This window comes from Meleagris gallopavo, chromosome 5, assembly GCF_000146605.3.
Source record: "Meleagris gallopavo isolate NT-WF06-2002-E0010 breed Aviagen turkey brand Nicholas breeding stock chromosome 5, Turkey_5.1, whole genome shotgun sequence".
Taxonomy (NCBI): domain Eukaryota; kingdom Metazoa; phylum Chordata; class Aves; order Galliformes; family Phasianidae; genus Meleagris; species Meleagris gallopavo.
In genome coordinates, this window is record NC_015015.2 from 9,668,875 (window position 1) to 9,687,715 (window position 18,841).

The 18,841-nt window shown below is 36.4% G+C and overlaps 1 protein-coding gene across 1 annotated transcript in view; it reads right to left on the minus strand.

Moving 5' to 3' along the window:
- Positions 1-18,841, minus strand: part of RASSF10 (Ras association domain family member 10) — a 64,562-nt gene that overhangs the window by 3,792 nt on the left and 41,929 nt on the right. The window lies entirely within an intron of this gene.

Sequence of the window (18,841 nt, forward strand, 5' to 3'; positions counted from 1 at the left end):
TCCAGATTACTTTCTTTTCCATTAGATAAATATATTCGCTACTTCATCATAGCTACTTATTGATTGAGTATGCTCTTCTGGTAGGCATTGGCATTTCTTGCTACAGAAGTTGTTAACAGTATTAAAACCTCCCTCAGTTATTACTTGCTCTTAGAAAAAATTGTTGCTCTAATTTTCTTCCTACTTTGAGATTTTCAGTAATTCATTTCTTTTTAGAAGAATTGTTTGGTTTGATCTCATACTTAAATTGCTCTGCATTTCTCATAAGATCACTGAGTTTGCTGGCTGCAGCAATTTGCCAGTGCTAGTTTTGCATTTGAACTGGTTACAGTGTGCAAGTAAAATCTTAGCTGAAAAGACTGTGAGAATCCTACTGTTAGTTTGGTTGCTTGTTTTTTGTTGTTTTTTTTCCTGCAAAGAATGTTGGTCTTTTTTTTTAAAGTGGTGTTAATTATTCAGTGATAGGAGGTCTATTTGTGTGCACAGTAGAGGTTACAGACGCCAGACAGTGCAAAGTCTCCGTGCAGGCATACAGTCTTTCCAATTCATCTCAGGCCTTGATGAAGTTGCTCACTTGTGAAAGCTTTACCAGTAGGAACTTGTTTGAAGGAAAGTAGGTGCAGATGGCTCTTGAGTAAACATGGGGAGACCTTGTCTGAAAGGTTGTTAAAGGGAGAGAAAATTAGAAGAAGGGAAAGTAGATGTTTTGGCTTGCCCTCAGTTCTCAGACTGTTTGTACAAATACGAGAAAGATGTCTGTGAGAAATTGAATACTGAGATAATTTCACATTTTTGACTAAATGTATTTAATTAAAGTTATTCATTGCTTTCTCCCTGCTCCCACAAACATTACTCAGTATCTTTATGTGGTAGCTAAAGGGTCATTACCGTAGAAAAGAAAGTGTATGTTTTATTCCCTTGATTATTGAGAAAGCTGACTAGTAGAAAATACCATATTTCTGCTGATGTCTCCGGGCAATGGGGATATGCCAGTAAACACTGCTACAAATAAAGATGTATGTTGGCTATGTTCCTTGGTTATCAGCAAATTTTGGTCACAGATGTTCTGAAGGAACTCTTTTCATCGCTGTGGCTTTTTAGTATTTTCTGAAGAGAAGACATCCAATCTTGTTTTTTCTTTTTGAAGAACAACCCAACCTCATCCCACGTAAGGTTATTTTCCACCTGAGCAATCTTAGCTTTGTTTTGTTCAAAATGTTGGTTGCTACTTTGGTCTACTCAAGGAAGCATCTTTGTTGTGTGTAAATATCAGAACACACGCAGTTTCTCACATTGGTCATAAGGCAGATTTTCAGGCCTTACTTTCCAGAATCTCATTACTAGAACACAACATCCTTCCAGTCCTGGTCACAATGCAAAAATGGCTTCAGAATTTCCATTACATCTATCTTTTTGACAATTTTTGTTGTTGCTGTTGTTTTAATATAGCACTCAGAAGATAGATATGAAAAGTCTTCTTTTCAAAAATTACTTTAAAAAATTATTTGCTGTTTAAGGAACAGAAACTAATAAGAATACATAAGAAATAGTTCTATAATAGATTTCTGTGGTTAACTGATTGTGAGACAATGTCTACAAGTTTATTTCATTTTTCAGAAATACATACTTGGAAAGTAAAAATTCTTGGTTTTTTAAAGCACCATATCTCTGGTTTTTCTTATAGGTACAAATCGCTTCTCCTCACATGTTGTGGAGGAGGCTTTTTGTGCCATTATCTTTGGACAGCTGTAAGCTGTAAATGCCAAGTTAGCAGCCTCAGACTTCAGCTTCTAGAGTAACTTCCTGTCACAGTTCTTCTCTCATCTTTGTTCCTACTGATCGTGCATGTTTTGTATGGAACAGGTGCCTGGGAAAAAGACAAGCAGCTTAGTGTGCTCAGTATTTATTGAACTGAAAAATAAATAAATTATCCCTATCATTTAGTTGAGTACAGTTAAAGTATGTTACCCTGCTTAGATCTAGACTAGTTTGGGTTGAGCTGTGCAATGCATGCTGAATTATAGGAACAACATTCCCTGAGAATTCTAGCTGAAGATCAATAATTTTGCCTCTATACAGTAATAAAGATTTTCAGTGTATGATATTTCATTAGTTCTTGGTAAAATGAAATCAATATGGGTTCTTCTAGTTTAGTTTTTTTGTGGTTTTGGCTTTTTTTGGTTGGTTTTTTTGTTTTTTTTTTTTTTTTAAAGTCAACATACTGTATAAGAAAACTTGCAAGGCAATCTCTTGGGTGAATTTTTTTTGAATCCCAGGAAGGGTGGGAGGCAGAAGTGGAAACAAATCTTCAGTGAACATATTCACTGAAGTACTCAGAGTGATTCACCATTACCTTGAAGGCCCGAACAAAAAAACCTCTCAAAAATACAGGGGAGGAGAGGGAGATACAGCATGACTATATCCAGTCATTTGAGAAAAATGCCAAGAGCTTCATACAACGCAAGTCAAATGTTTGTGATGTAATGCTTATGTTAAAGAATAAGTGTAGTGTACTTTCTTCCGCTGAGGATGACTATGAGGTCTGTAGAAGGGTTAGGCCACTGACTGCATTTAATATTAAAAAATGTAACAAATACATCTAGATGGAGCTCTTCTATGTATGCAGTTGTATTGTTTACATGGATGAAAGTACTTTTATCTGTTTATATTAAAAAAAGAGTAATGTAATTTGACTTAGAGAATCAAAATAAAATTAAAGAAACACCCCATCTTTATTGAATACTCCCCAGACCTTGAGACTTGAAGGGAACAGTAAGAGCAAGCAGAAAAGAGTGTTTTTAGGTTTTTTTATCTGATAACTTTCAACCCTGTACTAGCAAACCTGGACATTGCTATTTTTGGTAGAGAGAAGACAGCTTTTATGTCTCTGAAAGAATGCTTCACTGAGGTATTAACTACTACAGAGTAACTTTATTTTAATAGGAATCATTTTTAACTATTTTTGTTTGCATTCCTAGCTATATTCATATTATAACCCTTGGATGGTTATTTTCTGACAGGCAAAAATGACAGGCTTGAATGCCAGAGCAGCAGTCAGTCTTTGACAGCAAAACTTTTTCTTCCACCATGTGAATGAGTTATGTTTAAACATAAGAGCATTCTTTTAAAGATAGGTGAACTAAAATAGCACTGTAAAAACAAACAAACAAACAAAAAAAACTACCTTGCTTCTGCATAACTGGTTACTTCCCATATGTATGCATGCATACACTGATGTGTATGTATTCATACACACACGCGCATACATGTATATGGTGTGGATTTCTAGAACAGTTGTCCTTGTGGATCCATTCTTGTGCTCTAGGCTCTGTAGGTTTTCCCAGTCATTTCAATACTGTGCATGTATTCTAAGTTTGATTCCAAGGTCCTCCTAGGAGAAGTTTCTTTGAACTGAAGTCAATATCAAAAGGAACTTAAAAGAAAAAATGACAGTTTGTTCATGCAATCTTTAGATTGCCTCTGTGATTGCCTGTCTGAAGTCACTATCATACTGTTGCAACGTTTTTCTTTTTATTAATCTATTGAGAAAAATACTTTTCTAGAGTTAATACATCAAATCTGGAATAGACATTGACTTTACTTTCACTTAAAATCACTTTAGCTCAAAACTTACTCCATGAGGAAACTAAGTAAAATTTTGGAAAGATTTTAACCTCCTCTATCTCTATATTTTGAAGATGAAGTTGATTTGTTATGTTTTCCCCTAATGTCACTAATTTGTAAAACAAAACTTTTTTCCCTCAAATAGTAGATTATGCCTCTATAGAAAACACAATCTGAATGTCTAGTATTTGCCAGTATATGGGAAAACGAGCTTCAGATATTCAGCTGATTAAATTGTACCCCATCTTTGTGTTATGTTTTTTCTCTTCCTTGTGAAACTTGGCAGTTCTGTAACAAAGTGCTGTTTCTGAGTTCCTTGTGCTGCTTAGCGAAGTAATTGGGACTTGGAAGGAGTTTCAGAAGTTATAAAAGCATTTCGCATCAGCATAAGCAAGTGCAAACGTGGTAGTAAATTAATCCTAAATCTGAGTAGAAATGATATGGTTAAACATCATGATGACAGAGCTGCATTTGACCATCATATTGATTAACTTACAAAAATATTGAAATCCTAAATGAAGCACTGAATGAGTGTCTGATATTTAGGTTATCTTATTTGTGACAGCAAGATATATGAATTTCTAATGTATACTTAAAGAAAGATCCTTTTCTGTGACAAGTGCAACTTCAATAGCTTGAAAGTAATCAAAAATATGTTGCTCACATCATAATCTTCCTCTGTACTTCCTGGGTTTAGAAATTCTCACTTTTTTTGCCCTTTGTTTGGCATCCTGAATGGTAAAGTGATTTTTATCCTAAATGCAATTACTGTACTGTAATCTGATATATATTTCATGTTAGAATTATTAAAAAAAAAAATCTATCTTTCCAGCTGCCTTGCATGAATTTGGTCATTTCATTTTGTACATCAGAATTCGATGATTTTTCCTGCAGACAGTCTTGAATGCAGAAGCTATAAAATTGCAGTTCCTATAGCTGTTAATATTTTTCTTCTCTATATTGTTATTTTGATAACGCATTCCTATTAGGTAATAATGGGGGGGAGGGGGGAAACAGAAGAAGTGTAAGAAAAAAAAAAAATCACCTGAACTAAGTTTAGACTGCTCACTTTTTAGAAAGAAGATTTTACATTTTGGACTGGCTGGAAAAGAAAAGGAAATGCATTCATGGTTTTTCTGGTTTTTGTTGTTTGTGTGGGGTGGGATTTGGTGTTTTGGGTTTTTGTTGTTTTTTTCCCCACTGGCTCATTCATTCATCATGGACTCTGGGTCTAAGCATTAGCCATGTTTATCCTTTAATCCTACCGTCTGGGTTTGCTTATGGAAGATTTAGTGTACAGCAAGGATGGGTAGTTATGTTATAAACAAAACTGACCCTGAGTGTAAGAATGTCAAAATTGCTTTACATATACAAACGTGTTCTGAATTGATTAAGTAAGAGCAGGACCCCATGTTCCCTATGCCAATATGAGATGGAAATAACTACAAGTTGTATCTGTGTTTGCAATTTGCTTTCTAATCTAATGAAATAGGGAGGAAAAGAAGCTAAGTATTACCTTAAGATAGAAACTCCTTTAATAACCATGTTTCATTGTTCAATTAACTAAAACATAATTGAATGCACTTGCTTTTGGCAGTGTACAAAACTGGCTCAGTAAGATTTTTTTTTTTTTTCCTGTGGTCCCTGGTAACACTTACCTTACAGAAAATAATGAATAAATAGCAAGAGGAGAGGGACTGAGTGAATGAACAAGACAACTATGAATGTTATGGATGCTCCTATCTTTTTTGCACAAAACCTATTTTTTATATTAGAAATTGAATATATTTTCCTTAATAATTCTTGGCATTGCATCTTCCATTTAGAGAATGTTGTGCTTAAGAGTGCTATAGTTTTAGGCTGGGATACCGGTGCTTTACCACTTGTGTTGGACATTTTTTCTTTATTTGAAGAATGTGGTGAAGCAGACAGGAAAAAAGTAGGTAGCCTAGCTGCTGTCATAGTTTTATGATTTTTGGTTATTGGTATTCTACATCATAACATCATGTAGTGCACTGGGAGTTAAAGTGTTAATGCTCCAGTTCTGGACAGCTCTCTGGAAGAGAAGAAGAACTACTTACCCCAGAGGGCTTTGCGATCAGAGAGGAGGCATAATCCCTGCCAAGGTCATCTGATGCGCTCTTCTTTCTCACACTCTCCTCCCTGCTGACTCAACCAGACTGCGCATCTCACCTCAGTGTTATGGTGAGGCCTATCCACCTTTCGGACACTCTCTCTCATTATATTTTATTTGTTAGCTTTAATTCTAATTATATTGTATTATAGTGTGTTATCTTGCATTCCAATACCATATTTAGTAAATTAGCTTGTTTCTCCTCAGATCATTGCTGCTGGGTTTTCAATTATTTTGGGGTCCCCTGTTTCCCTTTTCTGGAGGCACAGATCTGTGGATCTCTCCGCCCCACTAGTCATGGAACTGGGCCAAACCAGCCTGTAAACTGTTGACAGCTGCCTGGACAGTGGCTGAAGTAGTAGTTGTGGAAACCACAGATGTTTTCATTTGCTCTGCATTTTGAGTTCTGTACTCAAAGGGAAATATATAAAAATTCTGTTGGGCTCGTCCTGAGATTCTGCTGGGAGCTAGTCTAAATTTAATCTGGTTTAAAATACTTATATGTGGGTTACTGATCATTTAAAATCATGCTAAAATCCTGTTTTGATGTCTTACTAAAAGCAATAGACTTTCAGGGCCACTGATAGACTTGACTCTTCTTTGAAATCACAACTCAAATATTCTGAGTAAATGCTATTTCTATTTTATTTGCACACGTACCTCACTCCGACCCCCCAAAATAATATTCAGATAATTGTGACTCAGCCAAAGGACTTAAACCGGTGGATGCTGCCAGGATTTGTTGTCTGTTCCCTACACGTGTATTTTGTCTTAAACAAAGTTTCTAACTTTAAAATAAACCTTTCTTTTTTTTCTGCTGCTGTTTGTGAGACACCCAAAGAAGCAAAAGGCAAAGTAAAATCAAAAACTGTAAGAGAAGTACTGAAAAAAAAGCTGTGCAGAATAACGTGTGTAAAATTATTTGGGGTTCTCCATTTCTTCACAACCCTCAGCAGTTCACTTGCATTGGTGCCTTCGTCATTGTCTTCACATTCATATATTGGCTCATGGAATAATCCAGATGGAAAGGTCAATTTTCATTGCATGGACACAAATGACCTAAGAATCTTAGTGATGACTCTAAATCTGATGATAAATATTTAAGGAATTCTGTATTTGCTCTCAGCTGTAGTATTAGTCTTCATGTAGAAGAGACATCAGCTTATTCTGAAAATGTTTTTTTATTAAAATTGTGTTTCATGACTCTAAATGCAGCAGACCTATGGGGTGATGTGAGTGAATGGTCCTATGGTTAGAACAAGAGAGCACAAGTACTCTAAGAACTCTGACTCGGTGCTAAGGCTGCCCTCAACTCTTTGTGATCTTGGGCTAACCACTAGAACTCTGGAGTTCCTTTTAATAATATTTGCTAAAATACTAGTTTCAGAATGAACTGCAAACTTTAATTAGCAGTCATTTGATTTGCTTGATAAGCTTGGAGGTTAAATGGTAAGAAAATCTTTTGTTCTCTTTTTTTTTAGAAGAAAAGCACCAAACACACACACACAATTTTACCACCTGCATTTCAAAGCTTTACTACTACCCCAACACAACCATAAGTGAAAGATACCGCATTTTCTTGTTGTGTTCAGAATCGGTGTTTTCCAAATACCAGAGACATATTTAATTTACAGTTCTAGAAAACTAAATGCTATCACACATCTTGTACATTGTATTATAATTACAGGCAATATATAGGATAATAATAGAATTATTAAAGTTGAATAAGACCACCACTAAGATCATGTAGTCCAACCTCTGACCAATACCACCATGTTCACTAAGCCATGTTCCTCAGTGTCACATCTTTACATTTCTTGAATGCGGCAGTGACTCCACCACCTCCCTGGGCAGCCTCTTACAATGCATCACCACCCTTTTTGAGAAGAGATTTTTCCTAATATCCACCTGAACCTCTCCTGGCACAACTTAAGGCCATGTGGAGTATTTTTGTCAGCTCATACCTGGTCTATTAAAAGTAAGTCTAAATCTAATTCAATGCTATTCTATATTCTTTAAGGTGTGGTATGAGTGCAGATTTTGTGGATTTCACCTAATTTTCCCCTTTAGGCAAAATATTTATATTACTTAATTATGTGTAATGATTTTCTATCATTCTACTCATCGCCTTGGGAGCATTAAAACATCTACATATGTTTGTCATGGACTGATGGAAGGAAAACAAATTGGTGGGTGGGAAACAGGCAGAAATGTTTATCTGAGGCTTTGTATTCTAAGACGTTGAATTGCAAGACTTGTTTTCTACACCTGAAAACGCTGTTGAGGTGATGAATCAAACTTGAGGCATCATTTGAGGGAGTGTAGTACAAACATGAAGCAACAGGCCTACTAGGAACAGAAGGGGGTTTGGGTCTACAGAATAAGAAATTTGTCCAAGTAGATGGACTATCTTTTCTTCTAAGAAGTATTCCAATAAAATAGAAAAATACACTAAACCAAATGCTCATTTAGACATTTAGATCAAAGAGTAAGAGGAAAGCTGAGTCATTACATCAGCACAGTGGATTTAATCTATTTGGTCTGTGCTAAATATAAATATTATGTGTGTGGGGGAAGGGTTGCCGGTGAAATCTAGACTATTCTGGGGGAAAAAAAGTGACTGTGAGGCATGCATTCTGTTTTTTTGCCTTTGTTAGCTTAGTTGATGAGAAGTTGCTGATTACCTTACAAAAATGAATTCCAAAGCATGAGTTTCGTATTCGGGCTGCTGAGCTCATATGGTCTTCTATCTGTAACAACTGCATTTGTACCATGTGTAGCAAATGAAAGCAATTAGGATTTAGATACATTGCACTCCATTACTTCTGTGGCAACAGGAAACTACAGCTTCAGTTAGTGATTAAGTGACCATAGGAGCCATAGTACATGATAAGTAAATGAAAGATCAAGTATGCTGCTTTGCTTTGGGGAACTTAAATTGTAGGATGGACTGACAAATTTGGGCAAAGTTGCTGTAGGTAATAGATTAAAAGTGTGGCTGTGTTTACAAGAAGAAAATTGTTTTATTTTCTGTTTTGCTTTATCTTTTTAAGGGCAGTCATTTTGTTGACACTCAAGAGTTACAGAGGTGAATGAGAGTGGAGATGCCACAAAAACCAGCTATTGTGAGAGGTGAGAGCTTCTTAAGCTGCTCTTGCTTGACATAAAATCTGTTATCCAGTTTACATTAATTAAAACATCATCAGTTACTCAAAAGATCTGATAACAGCTGTAGAATAAGATCTGTGATTATTCAGACAGACTTATCCAAAACTAATCGTGTGAATTTAATTTCCTCTGGGAAAATGTAGTAGGTGGTATGCATAGCAGAAATCCAGCCAATATCATGTAAGGTTTATGATACCATCTTCCATGCTTATCAAACAGTGTTGTTTTTTTTTATAAAGAGAGACAATTCTGAAATGAATGAAACAATTCTAAAATGCATGTATTAGTTTGCTGCTAAAGCATTTTCAAGTAATTGCAGTCAGTGATGCACTGTCAAATTAGAAGGTTGTTTTAACCTTGTGCTTCTGAGTTGATTATTATTCTATACTTGTTTGTAGGAATGGTAAAGTAGAGTATGAGTTGAGGTGGCAACCAATGGTGCACCAACTTGAAAAATGGAGAGAGCTTTGAAAACTGTTGTAGAAAATAATACTGAGAAAATATAGGGCTAGCTCATAGTTTTGAGCTTTCTTGCTATCCATTGTGTATGCTTAGCCCAGTGATAATTTTTTAACTTTGTATAAAAATCTGTAAATTCTGTGTGTAAAAAATGTGAGAATTTTTTGTGTGTTGCCCAAAGGCACAAGTACTTTAACACTTCCATTCAGTAATATGGCCTGAGAATCTTTGGAGGTACAGATTATCTATGCACGTTGAACAGCTTGTAAATTTACTTGATTCATATTTAACCTAAAGTTTAGTTCTGAGTTCACTATGCTACATCATGTTCATTTATAGATTCTCTTGAAGATGAGAACTTGCTAAGGAGCTCCTTCGTGGCCCAAGTCCATTCACTGTTATAGGTCTGCTAGTGTGTGATGTTTGTTTGTGAGAATCTGGAAGTGAAAATAATCCATCTGAAGTTGGGATTTTTCTTAACTGGAACAAATTCCAATGTATTAACTAAAACATTCTGCATTTTCAGGAGGGAATATTTCTGTGTCTAATTCTATGGAAACTGAAAGGAACTTCTCTTATCTTCTTTACAATCTCAAGTGTGCATTTCTAGGTATTTGAGCAAGTGAAGTAAAATAACAGCTTTAAATTGTAATTTTTTGCTTCCTGGATAATCTAGATCATAGAATCATAGAATCGCAAGGTTGGAAATGACCTGCAAGATCATCTAGTCCAACCGTCCTCCCACTACCATTGCTACCACAAGCACTGAATCATATCTTGCAGCTCCTCAGCCAGACAACCCGTGATACATCTAGATAAGCCTTGAAATGCTACCCTAGAAAACCCCAAAGTTACTTTCTCATCTTATAGGAAAGGAAGCTGTCAAGATAATTTTCAGATTTATTTTGCTTAAGTTGAGATATATATATAGACAGAATAAAAGAAAACTCCAAATATGAAAAACTGGTTAAATGAACCATGCAGCTGAACTGTACCTCCACTGCTCTGTATTACGGCAATGGAAGGCAATTACTAACAAACTGTTTGACAGCAAGGGAAAAACTCTTCTCTTGTTGGGTGTCATTCAGTAAGGTGCAGTTGCAAAAAGCAGTTTGTCATTTGATCCCCACTGTACTCTCCATATTTCATGTATAATCCAGGGTATGATTTAGAATATTTTATAGCTATTGCTTCAAAAAATTTGCTTAGTAATGCATATTCAGTTCTTTTTTTTTTTTTTAAATAACAATAATAATAGTAAAAATATATGTGGACATGACCTAAAGAAAGCAGACTTTTGGACTGCTTCCATTAGGGTTACATAAGGTAATATTTTGTTGTCCTACATCATGTCTGTTTAAATTGTTCAGAAGCTTAGTATTACACCATTTCCTAGGGTTTATATAATCAGAAGCTTGGGTTGAGCTATAAAATTAGGTACTTATACTGGTATGGTCAGCATTAATCTTGCTAAATGAAACTGTACTGGACTACTATATATGGCCAGACATTCCCACCTCCAGCAGAAGTGGAAATGCAACAGTTATACAGCTCTTCAGCGAGACAGAAAATTTAATTGCTTGACTCATGCTTAAGTTACACTTGCAAAATACTTTTTAAAACATGGAACAATTTTCTTGTATTCTTGTAATACTGAGGGAGATCATGACAGTTCAAAACATTTTATCATTTTTTCAGCAATGAAGGAATGTAGCCCATGTTATTTAGGGGCTTTTTCTGTCCAGTGCTAAAAGCTAGCTTGAGATTAAAAAGAGGTGTAATTAAAATACAACATTAAACCATGTTAGAATATCTATTCTAGAGTGTACAGTGGAACAGTTCAAACAACCAAGGCAAGGTACCAGAAAGTTTACACTGCAGAAATACTGATCATTTTCAACAATAGGAGTTAATTTTGCTGAGTAGTTTTTTGCTATTTTACCAAATTGATAAGGATAATTTAATATTAAGAATTAGAACAGCAATACTTGATATCAAGAGACATTCTTCAAATGTTGAGAAGTTATTTAACTAGCAATCATGCTTCATTAAGTGATTCTTGATGAATTTATCAGCTAAAGAAAGCTTCATTAAGTGATTCTTGCATTATTCTTCAGAAATGGTGTAATTATTTCTATTTTATATACAGGGAAACTGAGGTAAAAAACTCCAGGTGATTTGCTAATGACCATGAACAGCATTTAGCTGATGACCAGAATTGAGGGTCAGGTTCTCAGGACTTCTGTTGTAGGACTACTATCACTAACTCTGATTTTATACCTGGCTAAATAGAAAAATATAAACAATTCAATTTCTCTTTCACAAAACTTGCATTTTACACTACTACCCAAACCATGTCTGATTCTGTTTAAATATATTTTAGAATGGGCCGTGGCATATGATAGAAACTTCTTGTTTTTCAGACCAAGTTTTATTAGCCATGGTTTTGCTATTTATAAGTTCTGTGATATACATAAAGATTTTAGAATTTTTTGTTAGGCTAGAGAAGAAATGCTTCCTCTCTGTTAGGAATATTTCTGTTAAGTACATGTTTTGACTTTTCACAGTTTTTAATAGGAAAACCTCCAATTTATTTGAAGGTTTTTCAGTTCTTAATGGCTGGATAAAAGCACTCAACACAGTACTCTCCTCCAGCACAGCTGAATGATTTGCAGAACTGCTAATATAAAATAGCTGAGAAACAATATCCCACGTGTCATTTTATCTCTACTACCCCTTTCAGATTTTCAACTCATTGTAAAAAAAAAAAAAAAAAGTGGCAGGACTGAACTTATACAAACAGACTGATGTCCTTCTGAGTGTGTCTGAGGTGCTCAGGAAAGAAGGATGAATAAGATACTTCTCTAGCTCTTGAGCAAGTGCATCAGACCTACTGGTATGCGTTTCCTCCATCCCTGAGCACAGTGGGGCAGAGGAGCTAAGCTGTGATTGTTTCATGGCGCAAGCCAGCTTCCCTTGTTTTCCATCACATAGAAACATGCCTTTTGCTGAGGCTGTATTTACAGGCAGAATTTAACCCATTTAGTGAGTAATGTTATCCCCTGGATGAGCAGGAAGGAAGCAGCCTGTTGAAGCCAAGCAGTTTAACCACAAAATATTCAGAAGTGTATAGGAATCTGATTCCTACTGTCATCTAGTTATCATGTTGTAGAGGGCTGAGAATTGTTAGCAAGTAATGCTAGTTCATGGTAGCCTGCGTTAAAGATTTTCTTCTTGACGTTGATGAGTTTCATTGCAGCAGGCTGCAGAGAGTGCAGAGTGGAAACCTCAATGCATGTAACAAAATATTATGCACACAAATATTAAGCATCTGTTATATGTGAAAGAGTATTTATGGAATAATCTAAAGTTTTATCGTGGATAAGCATGAGGAGTGGAACTTACTTCTACTTTTAACTAGGCTAAGTGTTTCTCCTGTTCAGACAGTACATAACCATTACTATGACTCTTCACTGAAGAGGAAAATTACAGTAATTGATTATGTAAAAGAAACTTTCTTAAACTGTTAATTTACTGCATATCTGGTACTGCACAGTACTAATTCTGCCCTTGTGTAACACAGATAGGTAGATACTATATGCTTTCCTTTTCTGGGGTGATCAAGAAAGAGAACAAATAATGGCTTCCTTTCTAGCACATCTTGCAGTTTTCTGTGCTGCAAGGAAGTGCATCTCTAAATCTTTTTGATATGTGTATGTTCCACTGTTTGCTGTCATGATGTATATTGCTGGATGCCTCTGCGATGGTGACTTCTGAAGCAGCCCTGGCAGGGCAGCGCCTATGGCCCTCTGTCTCTGTCTAGAGGGGCAGTGGTGCTCCCTCTTCCCTTTTTCCTCATGTCCGGTTGAATCTTCCCATGTTGCCCGAGGCCAAGGTTGTTCTTGCACCATTTGCTTACATGTAAATAACATATATACTTAGTTAATTAATGGAGTTGGTATAAGGGCAAAAAAACCTCAAAACTGTTGTTTTCTTCTAAGTGGAAAGGAACTGTAATTTTCTTGGAATCCGAGGGTATTTTGTTTGAAAATGAAAAATGAAATATTTGCAGGCAGATCATTTGATTAATAGAAGATTTAGATTCCTGAAAAGTGTGTCCCATATTTTAAGGATGGGATTTTTATAAAAAGAATCTTTTCTATGTATACTCTGATAAGAGGTGTGGATAATTATTGCAGCAAGTGAAAGCCAAGGTGCATGCAACCTTCCTATTTGAAAGGATTTGAAATATTTCCAGATGCAGCTGGCAAGGTTTATACTTCTTTAAGGATTGCAGAATAATGCTCTGTGCTCTAGGAAACGTAATGTACTCCTAGAAAAGTAGTGTAAACTTTGGCAACAATGCAATCGGAGCCAAGCCAGGAACAATGAAATCTACAATAAGTGTCCAAGTGCTGAAGAAATCTTAAAACAGCATTAAGCCACAATGCTGCTTTAGTTATCTAACAATTCAAAGTTACCTAATGAACTGTAGATTATAAATTGTCTGTATTGCTTTGTTGTGCTTCCACACACAAAGTTCAAAAGCTGTGAGAGATCAAGCACTGATGTTAGCTGAAATCATACCGCTTTCATTTTTTCTGTTTACACCATGCATGGGCATCAAGACTGTATGATGTCAATGACTTGATTACTAAGTGGCTTCAGTATGCTTCAACTAGGAGCCATGGAAGATGTTGCATCTATTTCAAGAAGATGATGCTTTGCCTCCAAGGCTCAAATTTCTTGTCTTATCCTTGTTATCAGAAACTGGACAGTTGAATGTTAGAATTAAGTTGAAATTGATTATTTTTTTTCTTCCCCAGCATCCTTTCCTTGAGTGAGTGATGTCATATCTGAGCCATATGACTGAACAAGTAAGCTGCTAGATGACTATGGAGGGAGCCTGGCAGAGGCACTAGATCTTAAGTCTTTCCATTTTAGAATGTTATGTGGATGGTGTTCTTGACTGGAACTGGGCTCTTATGCACTTTACAATGTATATTTGACTCTTATGACTAGGGAATAAATTATTGTTTGCATGATTCTGCTCCTGCTGTTAAAGCCAGGCTTGCAGGACCAAACAGAATGAACTTTAATTTTAAATTGCTGCTTGAAAGTTGAGATTGTTGAGATTCATCATTTGATTGAATGTGGTATCGTATGCCAAGTGTCCCAGAAATAATTGGAAGTTCTGAAAGGGTTGATTCAGGGTGTCCTCAAGTCTGACTGGTTGAGTTTCTTCTATAGAAGGCCTTGAGGAGCTGTCACTTGGATAAGTCTGGCTGGATTGACTTTGAAGGCTCTAAAGATCTTCTTTAAAACAGAAATAAGCCAGAAAATCATTATTCTTGAATTCTAAGCATAAATGGCTTCAGCAGACCTGGTGACAAATGCAGGTTCCTTCTTCCTTCATTACTTTTGAGGTTTCTGTCTGAGAAGTTGGTGATTAACTGCAGAGCTTGTGTTTTTCTTCTGAATGGCCAGGGATGAGCTTTTATGGGTCATGTATTACAGCTGAGCTGTATTTCTTAATAATTTGAGAGAGAGGTTGGAGGATACTGTTTGCACAAATTGTAACTAACTTAGTCAACAGCACGGGTTTTATGGGCAGGAATTCCTTCGGCACCTGAAATCCTACTGCTGCAAGCAGTGAAGATGGGATAATAAATGATTAGTTCAAACTTTGCTCTTTGCATATGTATTGAGAGAAGTAAACTGAAGAGGAATTATCAAGAACTGACTGCTTTGGTCTTAAGACAAGTCAGAGACAGAAACATGTGACTTTTGAAATCACTAACTCAGAAGTAAAGGAAGACTTTCCAGCTGTTTACACAGTGGGATGCTGCCCTGTGCCCTCTGCTTAAGCATTAGCTACTCATAAAATAATGTCAATAGGCTTCTGCCTCTGTGAGTGCATCTTATTGCATGTTTTTTAAGGAAACAATAGGCAAAAGAATGTGTGAAATCCTCCTTGGGATGTCTCTAATGATTTTTTTGTAGCTTCACAACTCTTGGCAGACAGGCACACAAAAGCGTTCACTCCTAGCTGTGCCTGCACTGTTCAGAAGTACAGTCAGAACAGTGGACACTTGTGAGGTGAGAGACCTGGAGGTCTGAGGAGGCCAAAAGTGGAGAGATGAAACACCACCAAAGGCAGGCTTGTAAAAGTGATTGCTAGTTTTCTATCATACAGGCTGTGCATGCATGTGCACCTGTGAGTATGATGGATACTACCTAGTGCAAACTCAACTTTAATATCTTTTTTCTTCAAGTCAGCTAAAATAGATGAAAAATAAAACAATGAAAACCCACTTATCAAAACCCTATTGTTTACATTTCTTAAAAGTGTATTTCTAGTCTTTAATATTTAAGGCATTTTGAATATTTTTTCTACTTTTTTTCTTCTAACCTTAGTGCTGATAGTGTTTTCATAAGCTTTTAATGAAGCCGGAACTGTTCTGGTATGTATGTATAACATCTCATAAACACTAGCACCTTGGAGCTTTTGTCAAGACAGGAGCAAGAAAATAAAAATTCTTGTCTCATTGTCTTAACTGAATGAAGTACAAAAGTAAGTGATGAAGAGTTGGAAGGCATTGAGGAGTGTTTAAGTATTTCCCAGTTTTAATTTAAACTAGACTCAGTATCCCATTGTGAAACTCAGCTTGGGATTGTTGTTTATGCCTGACAATGATGCAACATCAAAGCATCTTTGTTATCAGCAGAAATTGGCATAGTCATGGTGACTGTGGCAGGCTCCAGGAAACACACATGCCAGCATTTCTTGTTTGTCCTTCATACAAAGGTGCAGTGTCAGTTACCTGGGTGGTGTTCATTGTACTAGGAGTGTCAGAGACTTGTTGGTTCATCAGTACTGTGGTATTCATGTACTGTTAGATTGATTAAAAATAACCTATCCTTACTCCTACGTTCTCCCTGCAGAGTGTTTAGCCTTGCAGCTTCTTGAAGTTACTGTAATTATGATCCTTCAAGGGGGAGGATCAGTAAAGGAAGCCCCTTTTTGATCTCTTGTAGGTCTTCAGCTAGGTTTCAGGCAGTCACCCTCTCCTGAAGTGGTACATGGGATCTGCACCTTTGGGAGCATCTGTAGTTAGTGCAGCCTCAGGTGCTGGGCAAAGGTCTCCCAAGAAAAGTGCCAGGTACTTTCCTGTCTTGGTGCTTCCGGTACAAAGGTAGGAGAACATATCTGTCACTGGTAGACTCTACTGGGGTTCTGTGTTGAGAAAAACAAAGAAGTGTAACTCACAGGATTGTTAAAGTAGGAAGTGGCCTTTGGAGATCATCTGGTCTAGTCTCCTGCTCAAGCACAGACAAGAACCTGAGCAGGGTATCCAGGACCATGTCCAGGTGGCTTCTGCATCTAGAGCTGGGCCCAACACTACAGGTGTAGCCTCAGCAGTGCTGAGTAAAGCATTCTTCTAATGATCTTTGAGAGGGAATGAGTTTCATGCTCTTCACTGAACCGGACCCAAGATACTGAGGAGCACCTTGAATTAGTATATCCATGTGACATTATGAATACTAATGTACCATAACATATTCTGAAATGTGAATGTTAACATTGTAAGATAACTATTATTCTTGAGCTACACGAGCACAGAGGAATAAACAGGAAGTGAATTCTCTGTCTTCCAGCTGGCTGTGTGTTTGAGGTCATCTTTCTCCTCAATGAAGCAGTGGAGCAGATGATGCTGTTTGTGGCTGTTCCTCCACAAGCAAGTGTTTTGGGGTGGCTGTCCTCATAGGTTAGTATGAGTCAGATGCAGAGGAAGAATAGTTTGTCACTGGGATGTTCTGGTCTTCTGAAACTTAGCTCATTTCCCTAGTTCTTCCGTCAGTGAGAGGGCTGTAAGCCTTTCTTTCCTGGTGCTGTAGATGGAATACGCATACTTGCATAGATGCTCTCTGCAGTGTTGTCAAGAAAACACTCAAAAACATGAAAGACTTCTAAGAAGAGTTTATCTTCATTCAGATGTGTTTGTCAAAGTGACTGGTATTATCATAGGTACATTGAGCTTTAAACTTTCTCTGCCATGGAGTACATGGGGAAAAGATGCACACAATAGCATGGACTGATTCATCTTACTATGATTTCACATTTTTACTTATGTAGGACTTGAAGTATTTGTGTCAGGGTGGGTAGAGTGTTTGTTGGTTTTTTTCTCCCCATCTTTTCCAGTCCCTACTGACAAGTGCAGGATGTTGCCAGTAATTGTAATAATGGAAAGAATATCTGGGCTAACTCAAATTTTTGCATGCAGATCAAAAACAATTTTATTCATTTATACATTTTATTCCCCAAATTATACAATGTGGCACAAATACCCTAGTTAGCTGCAGAGATTAAGAGAAAATACTTTTCTGCTACAGAGACTCTGATTAGAGTCTGAGTGTGGTGGTCATTGTAGGTTTTTGTTTGTTTTTGAAATAATGTTTTCTTGTGAATGATCAACTTTGAAGCATTGTGACCATCCTTGTGTAGAATCAACAAGTACTTCATACTACTGTTTATTAAATACTCATTGGTCTGCAACAAATGTGCCATTCATTCCTTTCAGTTACTCATAGCCAGCTTGACAGTAGAGGGCTTTCAATTGTGTTTTCATGTTTATTTCTTATACGTGATGGCTAAACAATGGGGAACCAACTGCAGTAAACGGGGTGATAAACTCATAGACACCAATAAATATATAATTTTTAGCAAACACTAAATTTCAAATGCCATGCATTGTGCTAATGAACTTTTGTCAGTTAAGAAAAGTTGTATTGAAGACAAGAACTAACCTCAGCTTCTCTTACTTACGCTGAAGAAGATTCTTTAATGTGTAAAAATAAGTGTAGTTATTACTAAGGATGCCTAAAATAAATTAATGTTTTAGCTAATACTCAGTTTCCTATTTCTCTGTGACCTTTAGATGAATCTCTGTATTTGTGTCATTTAATGTTCTATTGAGCAATATTGAAATACCAGAATCATCCAACAGTGCAAATAATTCAGCAGTAGTACGCAGTGTCTATTAATAGTTATGCACATAGAAAATGTGCATTTCCAGGCTTATTTTTATCAGATGTACATGAAGTCTTCAGCTGCTAGATTACATCTATTGTCATTGGGATGCACATAATACTTAAAACAACAGCACATTTGCAAAACTGGAAGATAAGTTCCATAAATTGGTAATGAAAATCTGTATCTCAGTTTCCATTATGGAGCTGATTGCATGTTTTCCTTTGTTTTTGCTATTGCCTTTTTCTGTGTTCCTTCAGATCATAAGGTTTATTTCATACAGACACAGTGAGGTTAAAATATCAAAATCATTAGACAGATGAAGAGTTTATTAATCTTCTTTACATTCAAAGGATATTAATTTATTGAGGAAATATTTGTTCTTTGATTATTCAAGCAAAATGTTTGGGAGCAGTGTATGAAGA